Here is a 5,827-nt window from a genome sequence, read left to right on the forward strand (position 1 = left end):
ATCACGAGGTCAGGAGATCGAGACCATCCTGGCTAACATGGTGAAACCCCGTCTCTACTAAAAATACAAAAAACTAGCCGGGCGAGGTGGCGGGCGCCTGTAGTCCCAGCTACTCTGGAGGCTGAGGCAGGAGAATGGCGTGAACCCGGGAGGCGGAGCTTGCAGTGAGCCGAGATTGCGCCACTGCACTCCAGTCTGGGCGACAGAGCGAGACTCTGCCTCAAAAAAAAAAAAAAAAAAAAAAAAAAAAAAAAAAAAACTAATCAGGCATGGTGGTGGGCGCCTGTAGTCCCAGCTACTTGGGAGTCTGAGGCAGGAAACCGCTTGAACCCAGGAGGCAGAGGTTGCAGTGAGCCGAGACTGCACCATTGCACTCCAGCCTGGGCAACAGAGCAAGATTCCATCTCCAACAAACAAAAAGGACTATCTGTTGCCTCTTCAGGCATTCCTTGGCTTTTGGCAGTCATATCACTACAGTCTGCCCCCGTGGTCAACTTGCCTCCTCCTTTTCTGTCAGTCGAATTTGCTTCTGCCTACCTCTTATAAGAACATTTAGGATTACAGTTAGGGTCTACCAGCTAATCCAGAACAATCTCTTCATCTCAAAATCTTTAACTTAATCACACCTGCAAAGTCCTTTTGTCATATAAAGTAGCACTCAAAGGTTCCAGGGAATTAACCAGGCATGCTGGCACACACCTGTAGTCCCAGCTACTCAGGAGGCCAAGACTCTTAAAAAAAAAAAGTTCCGGCCGGGCGCGGTGGCTCAAGCCTGTAATCCCAGCACTTTGGAAGGCCGAGACGGGCGGATCACGAGGTCAGGAGATCGAGACCATCCTGGCTAACATAGTGAAACCCCGTCTCTACTAAAAAAAAAATACAAAAAACTAGCCGGGCGAGGTGGCGGGCCCCGTAGTCCCAGCTACCCGGAAGGCTGAGGCAGGAGAATGGCGTAAACCCGGGAGGCGGAGCTTGCAGTGAGCTGAGATCCGGCCACTGCACTCCAGCCTGGGCGACAGAGCCAGACTCCGTCTCAAAAAAAAAAAAAAAAAAAAGTTCCTTGGCCAGATGCGGTGGCTCACGCCTGTAATACCAGCACTTTGGGAGGCTGAGGCGAGTGGATCACGAGGTCAGGAGATTGAGACCATCCTGGCTAACACGGTGAAACACCGTCTCTACTAAAAACACAAAAAATTAGCTGGGTGTGGTGTCGGGTGTCTATAGTCCCAGCTACTCGAGAGGCTGAGGCAGGAGAATGGCTTGAACCCGGGAATCGGAGGTTGCAGTGAGCCAAGATCGCACCACTGCACTCTAGACTGGGTGACAGAGTGAGACTTTGTCTCAAAAAAAAAAAAAAAAAAAAAATATATATATATATATATATAGGCAGGGGTTGAGGGGATTATTCAGCCTACCACACCATCTTATGACAGTTAACATATGTTCCTTAAACCACCTTACAGAAGGTTGAACTCTATCTCTAAAAACCCATCTTCCTGTATTGCCTCCAACTGTACCCCAATCCATCCTCCACCCCATTACCGTATTCCCAATCCACCCTCCCAATGGCTCCCACCTGCACTCTTAAACTGTCTTATTGAAGCCCCATTCCTCCCAAAGACCTTCAAATGATCCTTCAATTGCCTGCAATCTGTCCTGTTGTAGAACCCAAACTCACCCCCAAGCCACCTTCGATCACCACTCACATCTGTCCCTAAATACCCCCCAACTTCACCATCCAGCTGCCCTCCCACTTCCCTCCACATGTCCCCATCCAGCACTTGAAGTTTTCTTGCAACGAAACCCCAGATAAGGTTGCAGTGAGCCGAGATCGCACCACTGCACTCCAGCCTGGATGACAGAGCGAAACTCTGTCTCCAAAAAAAAAAAAAAAAAAAAAGGAAAAAAAAAGGAACTCCAACTATATGGCAGAGGTGCAAGTATTGAGAAAGTTGAGATTGAGATATAGAGAGAAACTAGGGTGGGTGTAGTGGCTCATGCCTTTTATCCCAGCACTATGGGAGGCCGAGGCGGGCAGATCACTTGAGGTCAGGAGTTTGAAACCAGCCTGGTCAACATGGGGAAACCCTGTCTCTACTAAAAATACAAAAAAAGTTAGCTGGGCGCTGTGGTGGACACCTGTAATCCCAGTTACTCGGGAGGCTGAGGCAGGAGAATCGCCTGAACCCAGGAGGCAGAGGCTGCAGTGAGCCGAGATAGTGCCACTGCACTCCAGCCTGGGTGACACAGTGAGACTCCATTTCAAAAAAAAAAAAAAAAAAGAAAGAAAAGAAAAGAAAAAAAGAAAAAGAAAAGACAGAGAGAAACCCAGAAAGATGCAAGGTGGGCATATCATGCAGGGTGCATGGGGTATCACTTGTCATGGAGACATTTGAGATGCATGTGTGAAGCTGGTGTTTGTAGGATTGGGATGTGTGACAGGATAATTACTCTGTGGCTCTACTGCTGTAAATATTTGTTGCCAGTTTGTTGTGAGTCTTTTAGCTTTGTAGCATCTTTCACCACACAGTATGTAGTTTTATTTATTGATTAATTGATACAGAGTCTCATTCTGTCACCCAGGCTGGAGGGTAGTGGTGCAAACATGGCTCATGGCTCACCGCAAACCACAACTTCAAACTTTCCAGGCTCAAGCGATCCTCCTGCTCAGCCTCCCAAGTAGCTGGGACCACAGGGTGCACCACCATGCCTGGCTAATTTTTTTTTTTTTTTCTTTCTTTTTTTTTTTTTTTCTGAGACAGAGTCTCGCTCTGTTGCCAGGCTGGAGTGCAGTGGCGCGATCTTGGCTCACTGCAACCTCCACCTCCCAAGTTCAAGAGGTTCTCCTGCCTCAGCCTCCCAAGTAGCTGGGACTACAGGCCAGGCGTGTGCCACCATGCCCGGCAAATTTTTGTATTTTTAGTAGAGATGTGGTTTCACCATGTTGGCCAGGATGGCCTCAATCCCTTGACCTCGTGATCCTCCCACCTCGGCCTCCCAAAGTGCTGGGATTACAGGCATGAGCCACCACGCCCAGCCTAATTAAAAAAATTTTTTTTTGTAGAGACAGGGGCTCCCTATGTTGGCTGGTCTCAAACTCCTGGGCTCAAGCAGTTCTCCCACCTTGGCCTCCCAAAGTGTTGGGATTACAGGTCGGAGCCACCTCCCTGGACCCTCCTCTTTCTTCTTTTGTAAAATTAGCCATTCTTACATGTTTGTTTTTGTTTTTGTTTTGAGACAGAGTCTCGCTCTCTCTCCCAGGCTGGAGTGCAGTGGCATGATCTCGGCTCACTGCAACCTCCACCTCCCAAGTTCAAGCGATTCTTGTGCCTCAGCCTCCCTGGGATTACAGGCGCACGCCACCATGCCTGGCTAACTTTTTTTTGTATTTTTAGTAGAAACAGAGTTTTGCCATGTTGGCCAGGCTGGTCTTGAACTTCTGACCTCAAATGATCCACCCACCTCGGCCTCTCAAAGTGCTGGGATTACAGGCATGAGCCACCGTGTCCGGCCATTATTTTTGTTTTGAGACAGAGTCTCACTCTGTCGCCTAGGCTGGAGTGCAGTGGAGTGATTTCGGCTCACTGCAACCTCCGCCTCCCGGGTTCAAGCGATTCTCCTGCCTCAGCCTCCTGAGTAGCTGGGACTACAGTCCAGGCGTGTGCCACCATGCCTGGCTAATTTTTGTATTTTTGTAGAGACGAGGTTTTGCCATGTTGGCCAGGCTGGCATCAAACTACTGGCCTCAAGCAACCCACCCACCTTGGCCTCCCAAAGTGCTGGGATTATAGGTGTGAGCCACCACATGCCCGGCTCATTCTTACATGTTTAAGGCATCATAGGAATTTTAACATTGGATCTACAAGTTCCGTTTTAGCATTTTGATTGGTACAATTGGTAATGTATTAGTTTTTTTGTTTTTGTTTTTGTCTTTGTTTTAAGACAGTCTCACTCTGTCACCCAGGCTGGAGTGCAGTGACTCCATCTTGGCTCACTGCAACCTCTGCCTCCCGGTTCAAGGGATTCTCCTGCCTCAGCCTCCCGAGTAGTTGGGATTACAGGCACCCACCACCACGCTCGGCTAATTTTTTGTATTTTTAGTAGAGACAGGGTTTCACCATGTTGGCCAGGCTGGTCTCGAACTCCTGACCTCAGTGATCCGCCCACCTCGGTCTCCCAAAGTGCTGGGATTACAGGCGTGAGCCACCGCGTCAGGCCAGAAGTCATCTTTATTATGTAGAGGTTTCCCCCTTGTACAAGATGGTTGTGTGTGAGTATGGATGTGCGAGTTTACGAAAGCAACTGACAGACCTGTGAAATAAGGATGCCAATACAGGAAGATCTGAGGTAAATGGGAGCCCGGTGAAATTCCTGGAGGCACAACTCAGGTCGGGGTCTTGGGATGTCAAGAAAGAGGAAGGGGCTTCTTCTCCGAGAAAACACCAAATGGCGGATGACGCCGGTGCAGCGGGGAGGGGGTGGGGTCCGGAGGCCCTGGTGGCCCTGGGATGGGGAACCGCGGTGGCTTCCGCGGGGTGTCGGCAGTGGCATCCGGGGCGGGGTCGCGGCCGTGGACGGGGCCGGGGCCGAGGCCGCAGAGCTCGCGGAGGCAAGGCCGAGGAAAGGAGTGGATGCCCCTCACCAAGCTGGCGGCTTGGTCAAGGACATGAAGATCAAGTCCCTGGAGGAGATCTACCTCTTCTCCTGCCCATAAGGAATCTGAGATCATTGATTTTTTCTTGGGGCCTCTCTCAAAGACGAGGTTTTGAAGATTATGCAGGTGCAGAAGCAGACCCGTGCTGGCCAGCGCACCAGGTTCAAGGCCTTTGTTGCTATCAGGGACTACAATGGCCACGTCGGCCTGGGTGTTAAGTGCTCCAAGGAGGTGGCCACTGCCATCCGTGGGGGCCATCATCCTGGCCAAACTCTCCATTGTCCCCATGCGCAGAGGCTACTGGGGGAACAAGATCAGCAAGCCCCAGACTGTCCCTTGCAAGGTGACAGGCTGCTGCGGCTCTGTGTTGGTGCACCTCATCCCTTCACCCAGAGGCACTAGCATCGTCTCAGCGCCTGTGCCCAAGAAGCTGCTCATGATGGCTGGTATCGATGACTGCTACACCTCAGCCCGGGGCTGCACTGCCACCCTGGGCAACTTCGCCAAGGCCACCTTTGGCCATCTCTAAGACCTACAGCTACCTGACCCCTGACTTCTGGAAGGAGACTGTTTACCAAATCTCCCTATCAGGAATTCACTGACACCTTGTCAAGACCCACACCAGAGTCTCCGTGCAACGGACCCAGGCTCCAGCTGTGGCTACAACATAGGGTTTTCATACAAGAAAAATAAAGTGAATTAAGCCTGGGAAAAAAAAAAAAAAAAAAGAAAGAAAGAGGAAGGGAAGGCTGTGGGTCGGGGTGTTTTGTGAGCTATGTGCACCTGAGGATATGGGTGAGACCCTCCACCGTGTGCAAGCCGGATGGCATGCGTCTGGCATACAGAAGCGCTCAGTGAATGTTGAATAAGTGAACAAATGAGCGAATCAACTAATTTTGGGAAACTTCTTGTATGCCAAACAACCTGCTAGCACCTTTCATACCGTAGAACAACCCTGCCAGACAGGTATTTTGACTCCCAATTAACAGGCCAGGAAAGCTGAGGCTGGGAGAGGGAAGGTCCCCTTCCCTATTCAAACCTGGATCTTTGTAATTCCAGAAGTCGTCATTCACCGAAGGGACCAGATTCATCCACCCGTCAAGAATTTATTAAGCACATGTTGCGCAGCGCAACGAACATAGTACAACAACCGCTCTCGAGGGCATGGAACAG

The 5,827-nt window shown here is 50.5% G+C and overlaps 1 pseudogene; it reads left to right on the plus strand.

Annotated features, from left to right (window-relative positions):
* The first annotated feature begins 4,446 nt into the window (after positions 1-4,446).
* LOC117077781 lies at positions 4,447-5,347 on the plus strand (annotated as a pseudogene).
* Positions 5,348-5,827: the final 480 nt, after the last annotated feature.

The sequence above is a fragment of the Trachypithecus francoisi genome, unplaced genomic scaffold (genome assembly GCF_009764315.1).
Source record: "Trachypithecus francoisi isolate TF-2019V2 unplaced genomic scaffold, Tfra_2.0 Lachesis_group6, whole genome shotgun sequence".
Lineage (NCBI taxonomy): Eukaryota > Metazoa > Chordata > Mammalia > Primates > Cercopithecidae > Trachypithecus > Trachypithecus francoisi.